Below are 12,759 nucleotides of genomic sequence, written 5' to 3'. Positions count from 1 at the left end.
ATCTATCTATCTATCTATCTATCTATCTATCTATCTATCTATCTATCCAACAAGTATTTATTGAATGACTACTAAGTCTTTAGTCAGGTGCTAGATCCAAGGTTCTTAGCAGCCTCAAAGAACTTATATTTTCTTCTGCACATGTAAAAGATACTTAAATTTTCTCTGAAGATATTCAGAATTTATATAGAAATTTAAAGGCATAATAAAGGCAACACTGGTGGGGCAGCTAATGTGGAACAATGAAAGGAGAGGTACATTTGGAGTTCAAGGAACTGGTCAAATTTTAGTTTAGCCATTTAATGCCTTTGTCATCTTGCACAATCCCCCCCCCTCCCCACAATGTCCCAGTTTCCTCATCTATAAAATGAAGAGCTTGGGTTAAATGAACTTTAAAGATCCTTCTGTAACACCATGCATGAGCAGCTTTCCAGAAGAATGCTACTGTGAACAGCTTTTAAGGTTCTGATTACACGGTATAGTGAACACTCTCTTACATAGCAAATCAAGGCAAACCATTCACAGTAAATCAAAGTAGAGCATTCACAATGATTTATCACTAAAATGGCCACATAGTTTTCACCAAAGTGGTCACAATATCTAGAACAAAGAAGGATCATCTCAAAGTACAATAGTCAAAGTCTTCCACTCATGAGGCACACTAAATTAACTCAATCAGTCACTTATTCATCAATCAGTTACCAAATATCATTAATCACTAAGTACAATCATTAGAAAATACACAATCCCCTCACCCCTAGTAAACTACAATTTCACCATTACTTAGTACCTACAGAGAGATCTTTTCATCTTGACTTGGGGCCGGTTCTCAGATTCCCTGGATCCCCTTTCATGGTCCCAGATTCTTCCTGGATTCACCATGCTGTGACCTGGGTTTAATGGCAGACAGCTCCAAGTTCCCTGTCCAGCTCTCTGGGTAGGTCCTGCTCCATACTGAAGTTCACAGGGTCCAGTCCATCTCAAATCCTTCACAATTTCTGCTCCAGGGAATTCAAGATTCAAACAAACCACAGACAAAGTCGCTGCACCTGGGTCATGCTTCCTCAGTCTTCTGCAGCTCATTCAAAAAATCAGAATCACCTTATCCAGCCTGGGGGAAGGGGGCTCCTGGGCTCCTCTTCAGAACAGCTTATGCCACCAGATTCTTGTCCCAAGAAATTCTGACTGTTTCTCTCTGGGGCTTTTCTTATATATACAGCATTAGCTACTTCCTGTTTCAGCCAACCCCTCCCTGTTACATCAGGAACAGGGGTTCAAACCTTCTGTTTCTTTCACAGAGACTTGATCAATTCCTAAGTGATAAGTACCTGTTTACTTGCCAATACAAAGGGGTCAAATTACATTACCATTACACCTTCGTATACTCTACATGTATGATCCTATGATCAATTCTTGTGTTATATTTCTGACAAAAGTGCTCAGGGACAATTTGCAGTCAGGATGCCATATTTGTCATCCATGGTAGTAACTTTTGGTGGTTAAGAATGTATTTCATACACTTTGGGTTCCCTATCATATCCCCTACCACCCATAGATTCATTCAAGCATTTTGAGTTTATTTATATTGTGTACCTTTATCACTTTTTATAGTAACACAAAAATGTGAAGGATTTGATATTTGATAACCCTTTCCCAATCTAGTCTAAGAAAACAGCTAAATCCTAGGAGGTTTAGGCTGACAAACAAGAAGTAATGTGGTCAGGGTTACACAGTCATTAAAAGTCAAGTGTACATTTGATTCCAGGTCTTTCTAACTCGAAGCCTAGTGCTATACCCATCAACATGTTTCCATCTACCACTACAACTACAACAACATTAACAACTACTACCACTACCACCAGCACTATTACTACCACCACCACTACTACTACCACTACTACCACTACCACTACAACCACTACTACTACTACCACTACAACTACAACCACTACCACTACCACCAGCACTACTACTACCACCACTACTACTACTACCACTACCACTACAACCACTACTACTGCTACTACTACTACATTTCCATACATTTATTACCCATTTGCAAAAAGTACATCCTTGTATTTGTCATAAAGTTGCCTCTTTCAAGTGCTTCTTTATTTCATGTTCATGGTTACCCTATTCATATTATGCATGGTTTATAGACAACCACTATTTCCTTTCTCAGACTCCATTTTTCCACACTCATGAGTTGTGTCATTTTTGCTTTTGTATATTCTCATGGACTGTGGATTTTCTGACTATTGAACCAAAAAGACATATTTTGGAAAGTAACATCAAAGATGCTTAAATTATATTTGGAGCAAATTGAATATTACTCATTGAGCTCTGCTAGATTTTAAAGTACCTTAATTAAAGTTACCTTCATTAAGGCCACAAGAGGAAAGGGGAACTATTTTAAGACTGCTTCAATTAAAGTTGTTTAGTTAAGGACACCCTATTTAAGGTTTTCATAGTTAATCTTATAAAGCTTATAAAGCCATTCTGTGCTTATAAAGCCATTCTGATCCAAGAAATGCTTACAATAATAATACTATTACACTTAAAAGTTTACAAAGGAATTTGTTGACACAATTTCTCTTATACCTCACAACTATAGCTTTTGTTACCCTTACTATCCCATTTTTAAATGAGGAAACTCAGACTCAAAAAGGTTAAATGGTCACCCAGCTACTTGAATGTCTGAGATAGTATTAGAATGTCTATCTTCCTGGCTTTGAATCCAGTCTCCTATCTACAATGTCATAATTCTTTACAACCCTACCAGCAGGGAAAGGCAGGTGTTCCTCATTCTGTATAGGAAATGTAAGTTGCAAACATCTGCATGATCAGTGCCTGGAATGTCCCTGTCCTGAGGCAGTTCTGACCTTCACTCTTCACCTATTTCTTTGGGTATGGAAGGGAAAGAGGAGGAGAAATGAAGAGGCAGAAAAGAGGATGAGAGAAAAAAAGTGAGGGAGAAATAAAAATTAAAAATATACCCTTTTGGGGCGGCCAGGTAGCACAGCGAGTAAGAGCACCGGCTCCAGTGTTGAGAAGACCTGGAGATCGAATCCCGGGCTCAGACACTTAGCACCAACCCAGAAACACCTGGCCGTGTAACCTTGAGCAATTTACTTAACCCCAATTGCTTATTTAAAAAAAAAATATATATATATATTTATATACCCTTTTTTGCTAAACATAGCTAAATAGTTTCTTCTCCTTTTTAAAATTTCTGTTTGTTTTAAAACTTTGTTCCTCTCTTGAATGTTTTTAATTGATGTTTTTTTCTATCACATTTATTTCTGAATATATTTCTGCTTTCCTCCTCTAACCAGCAAAGGGGCAGCTAGTTGGCACAGTGGATAGAGTGCCAGACCTAGAGTCAGGAAGACTCATCTTCTTACATTCAAATCTGTCTTCATACACTTACTAGGTTTGTTACCCTGGGCAAGTCACTTAACACTGCTAGTCTCAGTTTCTTCATCCGTAAAATGAGCTGGAGAAGAAAATGGCAAATTACCCTAGTATCTTTATCAAGAAAATCCCAAATGGGGTCATGAAGAGTCAGATATGACTGAGAAACAACTCAACAACAACAAAATGCAGCAAACCTTTTCCTGTAACAAAAAACAAATGGAGGGGAGAGTAGAGCATTTTTCACCCACTCAGAAATACCATTGTGAAATAAAATATCCAAAATAGGAGAGGAAGTTTTTTAACTCCTTCATCACTGTCACCAATTAATTTTTCCCTTAGTGTTATATTAGGTGTACTTGGCTTTATGTACTGTATCTTATTCCCCTCCACTCCCATTCCATATCACCTGAACTCTGGCCATAGATTCCCTTCTCCTCACTCCATCCCTAACTTGAAACTACAATGGTTTCTGGTAGGTGACTTTTTTTTTAACTTTATCTTGTATGATACCATGAAAAGGAATGTTACTTCTGGCTTCGTCCAAAACATACCAACATGACTCTATCGAGCTCCCCTTTGTGTATTGTCTTCCCACCATTAGAATATAAGCTCCATGAGGTTATGGATCTTCTTGTTTTCTTATCTTTTTAACTCCATCCCTTACTGCTCTGACTGTACATAGTAAGCATTTAATAAATGCCTTATCGTTGATGTATATTTCCTTGATAAGTTGCAATTAAATTTAATTTCTGTAAATGAAATGTATTAAAAAGGATTAGGGGAGCTTATTATATATTGCAATGCTATTATGAATAGTTTAGAAGGCAAATTATCAACTATGATTTATCTTTCATTTAAATCTGGATTTGTTTAAAATGAGCTATGCCTGTAATTACATTAGGATCTAGGAATAAAATCCAGATTCATGATCTAATGCTATTATCAACTTTCTGACTAGTTAAACCAAAAATCTAAAACCTCAATTCTACTGCTAGTTCCCCCCATTGTTTTTTTGTATATTTTAGGTTTCTCTCTATCCTTGAAATATTTTAATTGATGCTTTCTGCTTTTACCTAACATTCATTTTGAATATAGACTTGCTTGTAACTCTAAGCAGCAAAACTTCCCTTATAATGATTTTTTTTAAAAGAAGAAAAAGAAAGTAGTTCATCAGAAAACACCAGTTCCATGTGACAGCAAGTATGATTTCAATACCCATAGTCTCCCACCTCTGCCATGAGCTCTTCTCTTCAATGTTTTAGAAAAAGGATTTTGAGGTTAGGAACAATCAATAAAACTTTAAATTAAGGTTCTGCATATTCATTCCAACACATTGCAAATATACAATTAAAAAATAAATCTTGTTTCAATGCGTTAAGCTATAGGATATGAAATATATATTTTTTTAAAAGTTAATGTAGAAACAGCATAGTAGATACTGATTTTTCAAATTGAAAACTTCCATTTCTAATGCTAGATCTGCTTCTAGGTGCTACATGTACAAGTACCATGCATATTATATGACAGTGGACAGCATACTCAGGGAAAAAAAAAACTTTGTTCATGTTAGGAAATAATTTTAGTTATTTTAGAGTGACAGTGACAAATTCTTGAATCTCATTAGAATATATTGGTGGATGATTCATTTGACTTTTTTAAGTTGATGTTTTTATTTCTACCATAGTTTATTAAGTTGAGGACATGCTTAAATGAGACATTTCTACACTTGTCCATTAATGATTCCAAGCTAATTATCTAGAGGTGTGAATTTCTGGGGGAAATTTGAGGGTCACACTCTTTGGGAAAATAAGTACATTTTTCCTTCACTTATTTATTTGGTGTGATGTTTATTTTCCATTGAAAATATTGGGTGATAGGGGAAATAGAGAAATCTGACAGAATTAGAGTACTGAAAAGTTTTGACAGGGTAGAATGGCACTGTTTCTTTTGGAAGTCACACTCCTTTTTGACATCTGTCTTGGTAGGCAAGGCTGTAGCAAGACAGGCTGACGCCTGGGGCAGGATGTCAGTTGGGCATCCTCCCTCCCCCCACTTTCAATTATACAGTGGCTGATAAAAAATAAAATAAAATAAAGTTTAAAATTTGACATGATTCACTAAGTTAGTCATCATAAGTGTGCATGGAATTCAATTTCAGAGCTATATGCCCACTCCTACCAGTAGGAAGAAATTTGATTGCTTACTGTTGGAAACTCATCAATTCTTTCAGGCCATGAGGGGACTATTTAATGCTGTGGAAGAAAGGATTTCTTAACAGATTAATCTCTGCAGCTTAAAGAGTTAATGAATTCATTGTCATACTTCACTTCTGAGAATTAAAGAAAGTTTCAAAAGTTGGAGAAAGTCTCAGAAGCTTTCTGATCCAACCTGGATCTGAATAGTAATCCCTTGTACAAAACCCCTAACAGTCATCTAGCCTTTGCTTGAAGAATGTCAGTGATGGGGAACTCACTACTTCCTGAGATAGCCTGTTTATATTTTGGATACCTGCAGTTGTTAGGATGCTTTTGGAGGCAGAAATGTTTCTTCCTGCAACTTCTCACCTTGGAGTTAAGCAGAATAGTTGAGGGGGGGGGAGGCAAGAGAGGAAATGAGGACTTAAACAGCACCTACTATGTGTCAGAAACTGTGCTAAGTGCTTTACAAATATCTCATTCTATCCTCACCACAACCTCATTGAGAGGCAGGTGTTATTATAATTTTCATTTTATAGTTAAGGAAACCAAGGCAAACAGAGGTTAAGTGACTTGTCCAGGGTCACACAGCTAGTAAGGGGACAGATATGAACTCAAATCTTTCTGACTGTAGAATTAATCTCTCTTCTCCATAACTCTCCTTTCTTCAAATATTTGAAGATTGCAATTATTTTCCTACTACATCTTCTCTCCTTAAGAACATTCTCATTTCATTCCATTGACTCATCTTGGCTACTCTAGACACCCTCCAATGTGTCACCCAAAAATGTACTTCATACTATTGATATGGTCTGACCCTGACCGACAGGATCATTCTATTTCTGACAATGTAGCTTAAGAGCACATGAGTTTTTAAAGACAGCATAGTATAAGCAATCAAATAATGGATTGTGTATGAATCCTGCATCTGATCCATCTATGTGACCATGAACAAGTAGCTTGGCTGAGGCTCAGTTTCATCTTCTGTAAATGAATAGAATACTATCTGTGGTTCCTACCTCACAGAGTTGTTATGATGCACAAATGAGATTAAACAAAAGAAAATACTTTGCAAACTTTAAAGTGCTATATAACTGTTTATTGACAGGGAAGGGAATAAGTATTTATATAGAATCTGTTGTATTTCAGGCATTGTGTTAAGTATTTTTTGCAGATATTATCTCATATGATCTTCACAACAAGCCTTTGAGGTAGGTGCTGTTATTATCTTCTTTTTTCAGCTGAGGAAAATGAGACAAACATAAGTGACTTGCCTGAAGTCACAAAGCTAGTAAGTGTATGAGGTCAGATGTGAACTCAGGTCTTCCTGACTCCAGGCCTAAGCACTGCGCCACCAGCAGCTTGTAATTACTCCTATCAGGCTATGGATTCATATCTAGCCTATAGTTCTCAAAACACTATCTCCCCCGTATGAACTGCTCTCTAGTGGTGTGTTTCCCATGTTGTTCTTATGAAATTGATATTTTGAACCTGCTTGTAAGGTGTCCATCCTGGGGGTGTTGGTAACAGCTGAAAATTCATTGGCTATTTTGCTTTTACTTTATCTTTCATAGAATATATTCCTGTTCTATTATGTCAAATGCTATGCATACTGTGTTTTTCAAACCAGAGACATTTTAGTAAACACACTTTTAGAAACAAATGTAATAGAGGAGAGTCTGTAACACTGAAAGGAGGTGACACATGGAAGCCAATAGGTCCATTAATTTATTCAGCTAAACATAATCCATGTAAATGGTACCCTAGTGGCTTGAAAGAGTTAATGCACCAAATTGTCCCAATGACTCCCAGGGTACCATTTAGGGCACCAGAGCAGTCAATTTATAAATGGTGCTTCAGTGGACTGAAAGAATTAATGTCTTTCCAGAGCCTAGCCATCATAGCCACAGAGTGATTTCTGCATTAAGAAGACTGGGCTTGATGCAGGAACTCTTTCAGGCTAATGTATATTTTTAATTAGTACATTTACTTAGTGAGCCATTATCTCACATTTATCAGCTGCTCTCCTATTGTCTGAGAGGTATCTATATACCTGAAAAATTCCACCTGAAGTTCTAGGGAGGCTCTGCCCAGATGTGGGGACTGTGAGTTGTTATTATCTAGTGGGGACTGCATTTTTCTTTCTTTTGTTGCTCTGAGGTTAACATGAGTTCACCTCATCATCATCATCATCATCATCATCATCATCATCATCATCATTGTTCCATGCACATGACATTCCCATCTCCCTTCACCACATCTTCTCACTGAATGTCCCAATGCTTAAAATGTTCTCTCTCCTCACTTCCATCTCTTGGCTTTCCTGGTTTCCTTCAAATCTTAGTTCATATTTCGCCTTCTGCACAAGGCCTTTCCCATCTCCACTCCTTCCTCCATCACTGCTAGTGACTTCCTTCTGAGATTTCCTCCCATTCTCTGTATGTATCTTATTTAATTTACTTAATATTAATAATAACTAACATTTATAGAATAATTACTATGTGTCAGTAACTGTGCTAAGTACTTTATACACATTATCTCACCAGATCTTCACAACAACCCTGTGAGGTAGGTTCTATTATTATCCCCCTTTTACAGATGAGGGAACTGAGGCAAACGGAGGTTTAAATGACTTGTCCAAGGACACACAGCTGGTAAATATGTGAGGCCAGACTGGAATCCAGGTCCTCCTGACTCCAAGAAGTTGCTTGCTTATTGTCTCTCCTATTAGAACAGGAGCTCCTTAAGGAGGAAGATTATAATTTTTTTTCCTTCCTTTCTTTGCATATCCAGTATTTAGCATGGCGCCCACCAGTTCGATGACTTTCATACAATGTTTATTGACTAACCGATGGACTAATCTCATTTATGTAGGGATCCAAGGCTGGAAACTACCTCTTTCAACACAGACTGTAACAACTCTGCAAAGAATAGTCATATACAGTTGCCTGGTTGTAGGCAGTCTGGTACTAAGTGACTTGCTCATGGTCATACAGAGGTTATGACATACTGTCAGTTGTAGGCCTTGAACACAAGCCAATTCTAACTACTAGTCCAGCACCCTTTAGCCACTGTCCCACATTGCCTCCATCATTTCATTATTAGAACTAAAAAAGAATCAATTAATATTTTTAAAAGAGAAAATGTGATTTGGTGAAATGCTAATTTAATATATCAATTCTTAAAAGAAGAAATTTATGTTTGCGAAGAATCTGGATATGTTCCTACTATTCCTTGAATCAGTGAATGCAATCTTTATTCATGTGTATTCTCTAGGTTTTGAAATAATCCTATAACTTGCACTTATATAGTGGCTGAAGATTTGCTTTACATATATCTCATTTGATATTCACAACAACCTGTGGAGAGTGTTGGCTATCACCATCATTTTACAGACGAGACCAGAGGTGTCAAACCTGCTACTCTTAAGTTGTATAACCCCTTACAGAGTGTCCAATGAAACAGATTAAAATGCCATTGGGAAAATTTTTTGAAAAAACACTATATATATAATGTTAATATGTAATTTTGCAAAGCAATAAGGGCCAAAAGGATCCTTACGCAGTATATGGTGGTCAGATTTCTGAGTCTAATACCACTGCCCACTTGAGACCACTGCTACTTAGAGAGAGGTTAACTGACTTGCTGTGGCAGCAAGCACCCCAAGCCTCCCCAGGGTCGCTGCCACCACAGGTTCTCGGATCTGCTTTGTTAAAGGAAAGCAACTCAAAATGGGTTAACAAGCTTACTTTAATTAGTCAAACATGTATCGTTTACCTCGTTCAGGGGAAAAAGTTCAGCACCCCGAACTTCAGAATACACAGACAGAATTATCAAGTCAGAGAAACAGATCAAGTAGACAGATTTCCAGACTGTCCAACCATTACATCCATACCAAATCAACATCTGGGTTTTTCAAAGCCAGGGGCCTCTGGACAACGGCTTCCCAGAATCCATATCAAATCACAGAACACTTCTCAAAGTGAGCCCCAAAACAAAGCTACACATCAGGGTTTATACAGCCTTCTCCTGGCTCAGAGAATCTAACAACCTTATTGACTCACTGGCCTATCAAGAAGTATCTACTGAAAAACAAGCCTCCCACCCCAGGCTCCAGGTGCACTTTAGCCTAGGCGCAGGGAAGATCTTACAAATTTACATTGCCATTATACTTGCTCAGGATCACAGAGTGAGCATCTGCAACAGGATTCAAATACAGGCCTTCCTATCTCCAAAGCCAATACTTATTTACTATTCCAGGTTAAAAGGTACATTTCTATACCCAATGTGAGGGACAGCTTTAAATTATATTTAATGCCAATAAACTACACTACAACATAATACACATTTATTATATCAAAGAGAACTTCAAATGAACAACTCAAACTAAAGAGGTTTTTTTAAATACATAAAGCATACCTGAAAAATCCTCTCTAAGTGTTTTACTTCTCAGTCCCATATGCTTGTCCATCAAATATAGTTAGCCAGATTAGGATTACTAAGAGAATTTACCTGATTTAAGTCCTGGAAATGGAGTGATTTATCACTTACTATAACCATCAGCAACAAATATTTATTGAGTGCCTGCAGGGTTACATTTTTATCTTTTCAATACATTTTACAAGTTGCAGAAATATCTTGCATTTATATAGCACCTTTTTCTCTAAGGAACTCCATGTGCTTTAAAAATAACATTTTTTTATCGTTCATAAATCCCTGGGAGGTAATCAGGGAGTAGGAATCATGATCTACATTTCAAAGGTGAGGTCTTAGGAGGAAGGTTAAGTAGATTTTCCCAAGTCTGGGATGAGGATAGAATTGAGGCCTGAACTTTGAGCAAAGGGAGCTATGGGTAGCAATATGATCCTATCAGGTTCCTAGTAAACAGAGGTTAAGGAAATTTAGGTAGCCCATCCTAAAGTGATTTTTGTCATATACGTATGTGTATACACACATACATATGTGTATGCATACATGTATGTATAATATGTGTGTGTGTGTATATATATATATATATATATATATATATATATATATATATATGAGACAGAGAGAGATAAAGACTCCCTTACTCAAGACTATATATATGAGTGATTGATGCATGGGACTGATCAGTCAATCTTGGACAGAGATTTCAGATAGACAATGAATTGAGCCCAGAATCAAATAGAAGAAGGAAAAATGGATCAATTGCCATTGGAAAGTTGTACAGTATTTTTAATGATCCCAAGCATGAAATGAAATGAAAATCCTCTTTTTAACACTCATTAAAAATTAAAAGCATCAAAACTTTAGAGCTAGGTCATTTAGTCCAGACCCCTCATATTAGAGATGAAGAAACTGGGCTCCATGGTGGTTAAGTGACTTGCCTGAGGTCACCTCGATAGTAATTATCAGAGGTGAAATTTAAGCCTAAATCCTCTGACTCCACTGTAGCATATTCCACCAATGTTCTTCTGGTAATGCTGTATGTTCTTGAATCATATAATGTGACAATCTCTGAAGGTGTTGACCCAGATTCTTCCTTTCCCCCCAATATGACACCTTAAGAAAGCTGTGTCGTTCAGTTAGTTCATCTATCCCCTATGCAGTGACAGAGTAGATAGACATAAGCCAAATCTAGGTCAAACCTATAGCAAAACATAATTGTACCATTATCACTCTAAGCTATGCCATAGTGTGACATAGGAAACTCAGAACTGTAATGACTCCACAAGTGTAGAATACAGGGGAAAGGACTGTTTATGGAATCCAGGATGCTTTCAGAACTAAAGGCAAATCTCATAGATTCTTCTTAATAGTGCTAGAAAAATGAGTAATGATTTCTAGTTTATTTTGTATTACTTAGTTGAAATTCAATGGCTGATGGTTGGTCATGGTAAAGTAGCACCTATAGTTGAAATTCAATGGGTGATGATGGTTGGTCATGGTAAAGTAGCACCTATTAATACTCAATTAATTAAATTCAATGTGCAGTTATTTCCCCACTCAAATGCTATGTACCATTTCATAAATGGTGGGACTTAATGTTGTTATCAAGAGACAAGTACCTTAAGGACAAACCACATTATATCAGACGTTTATTCTATGGTGGTTATATAAGAGGTTGAATTCATAACAGCAGCTGCAGTAGCAGCAGCAGCAGCAGTAGTAATAACAAACATTTATATTGTACTTACTATGTGTCAGGCACTGTGTTAAGCAATCACATTTATTACAACAATTACAATTAAAATTTCATCAGACTTATGGTGTTTAAAGAAGCCTGAATCATTTTTGCAAGGATTAACCATATTCACCATTCCAAAGCCCCCTCCCCAGGTTTTTGTTTGTTTGTTTGTTTTTCCATAGAATCATAAAATGTAGAGCTGGAAGGTCTGATAGAGGTTATTGAGCCTAACTCCCTCATTTTACAGACTCAAAATCTCATCTGTACAGATGAGTCTTGAAGCAGTTACATGATTTGCTAGAGTGGCAGGGCCTGGATTCCAGTTCATATCTTCTGGCTCCAAATCCTGTAATCTTTTTACTGCTTCCTTTCCCCTCATCCTTGTTCACAAGGGCAAATGAGTAAAAGTGAGCAGTCTTTCATAAATTAATGCCATTTAACTCTAATTCCAGTGAACAAGACACCCCATTCCAATGTTTTGAAGGCCCACGTGTAAAAACTTGGGGGTGGTTAGAGGGCACCTGTTCAATCTGGGCCACTCTACAAAATGTCTAGTGATCCATCCTGCTGTGAGATGAGGGAAGTGAACTAGCAGGCAGCAGTAACTGGGTGTGTATCTGTAACACCTCTGGCTGGCCTTGGAGGCGGCTAGTGGTCTGCATTTCTAATTGAAGGTTTAAATGCAGATTTAATAGCTGCCTAAGGGAGGATGGGATATGAGATGAAAAGGGGTACAGTGTGGCCTAGAGTGAAGCTCCTTAATCCTAGCTCAATGTATCCTGAGTCACTATATAGACAAGAGACACAGTCAGAGAAAACCTGCTCAGTAAATCTAAAAAGGGCATAAGAACATTCTGTCTTCAAGGAAATACTTTTAAGATTCTTTATGGTTCATTAAAGAGTAAGAGAGTATTAAATAATTTTATCTGAAATCTGAAGTGCCCAATGAGTAGGATAAATGTTTGGCTTTGTTTTTGT

This window comes from Petaurus breviceps, unplaced genomic scaffold (genome assembly GCF_028583685.1).
Source record: "Petaurus breviceps papuanus isolate PSGF00001 unplaced genomic scaffold, PetGlider_PUasm1.0 151, whole genome shotgun sequence".
Taxonomy (NCBI): Eukaryota; Metazoa; Chordata; class Mammalia; order Diprotodontia; family Petauridae; genus Petaurus; species Petaurus breviceps.
This window is presented reverse-complemented; position numbering follows the sequence as displayed.